We start from the raw sequence: 2,500 nt of genomic DNA on the forward strand, positions 1-2,500 counted from the left end.
ACTGGGCTTATAGCATCCTGCTTTTCCAACTAGGGTTGTAGCTTAGCATTTGATAATAATATAATAATAATAATAATAATAATATGAACACCGAAAATATGCAATATTGCTAAAATAACGGATTTTGCCAAACTTGAATCATATATATATATATATATATGTATATATATATATATATATGTATATATATATATATAGAGAGAGAGAGAGAGAGAGAGAGAGAGAGAGAGAGATATAGATATATATATATATATATATATTATATATATATATATATATTTTATATATATATATATGTGTGTGTGTGTGTATATATATATATATATATACAGATATATATATATATATATATAATATATATATATTTATATATATATATATATATATACATATATATATATATATATATGTATATATATATATGACTGTGGCCATATCAACATAATAAAGAAAGACAATCTCTCTCTCTCTCTCTCTCTCTCTCTCTCTCTAAGACCCCCTATATTGACATAAGTTAAATATCTACACACACGAAGTTTATCATCTAAACGACCGTGTTTACAAATGTAAAATTCGACCAAACCAAACATTAAGGAGATTATGTCTATCTTAATTTCATAAATAGGTCTAGACGTCTGCTGATACCAACATTCGGCTATCCTTGAAATAAGAGGTTTATGGCGTTAGTCTCATGACCGAACAAAACACGTGAAATTATTATTATTATTATTATTATTATTATTATTATTATTATTATTATCTTCATCATTATTATTATAATTATCATTATTATTATTATTATTATTATTATTATTATTATTAGTTAAGCTACTGCCCTTGTTTGAAAAGCAGGATGCTATATTTTGAAAAGTAGGATGCTATAAGCCCCAATGAGGACTCCAACAGGGAAAAATAGCCCAGTGAGGAAAGGAAACCGACCAAAATATGATGTAAAATTATTATTATTATTATTATTATTATTAAACATAACATGATGTAATATTATTATTACTATTATTATTATTATTATTATTATTATTATAAATTAAGCTACTACCCTTGTTGGAAAAGCAGGATGCTATAACAACAGGGGGCTCCAACAGGGAAAATAGCCCAGTGAGGAAAGGAAACCGAACAAAATATGATGTAAAATTATTATTATTATTATTATTATTATTATTATTATTATAATGGAAAAGCAGGGTGCTAAAAGCCTCACAAGGGCTCCAACAGGGAAAAATAGCCCAGTGAGGAAAGGAAACCGAACAAATTATGATGTAAAATTATTATTATTATTATTATTATTATTATTATTATTATGAGCTAAGCTACTACTCTTGTTGGAAAAGCAGGATGCTATAAGAACAGGGGCTCCAACAGGGAAAAATAGCCCAGCGAGGAAAGGAAACCGAACAAAATATGATGTAAAATTATTATAATTATTATTATTATTATTATTATTATTATTATTATTATTATTATGAACTATAAAAAGAGACTTATGTCAGCCTGTTCACCATAAGAACATTCACGGAAATTCTGAACTTTTAAAGTAGCATGATCAGTGAATGTTAAGCTATAACCCTAGTTGGAAAAACAGGATGCTATAAGCCCAAGGGCTCCAACAGGAATAAATAGCCCAGTGAGGAAAGGAAACAAGAACATTATTAAAGTACATGGGAAGTAATGAACACTTGAAATAAGACACTTTAAGAACAGTCACACGAATAAATCATCTTTTTTATAAAAAAAAAATATATAAAGAGATACCTATGTCAGCCTGTTCAAAAAAAAAAATATATATATATATATAAAGAGATACCTATGTCAGCCTGTTCAAAAAAAAAATATAAAGAGATACCTATGTCAGCCTGTTCAACAACAGAAAAAAAATATATATAAAGAGATACCTATGTCAGCCTTGTTCAACAACAACAAACAACAACAAAATATAGAGAGATACCTATGTCAGCCTGTTCAACAAAAAAAAAATATATAAAGAGATACCTATGTCAGCCTGTTCAACACAAAAAAAAAAAAAAAAGAAAAAAAAAAAAAAATCGTTGGAAATCTAAACTTTTACAGTAGCATGATCAATGAATACCAATTTTGTTGTTGTTGTTTTGAATTAACATTGCAAAAGCACGGGCTCTTTATTCGGTCAGGTATCAAAGAATGCAAATATTTTGTAAAACACAAAAAGACGGAAAACCAACGATTAAGAAACGGAATGAGTTTAGACAATATAAGGGAAGTAAGGACGACATTGTAACTGTTCTTGGTCTTGTGAAATTAAGAGTGGTATTGCGCAAGCACGGGCTCTTTCTTCAAAGAAAAAAAAGAAAGGGAAAGGAATGGAAATGTGTGACGTCATCACAGCATGATCAGAGAAAGAACGGACTTTATTTTGACTGAGGATCGAAGAATGAATTTATCTTAATAGTTACTCAAAGGCTTTACACACACACACACACATATATATATATATATATATATATAA

The sequence above is a fragment of the Palaemon carinicauda genome, chromosome 20 (assembly GCF_036898095.1).
Source record: "Palaemon carinicauda isolate YSFRI2023 chromosome 20, ASM3689809v2, whole genome shotgun sequence".
Classification (NCBI taxonomy): Eukaryota; Metazoa; Arthropoda; class Malacostraca; order Decapoda; family Palaemonidae; genus Palaemon; species Palaemon carinicauda.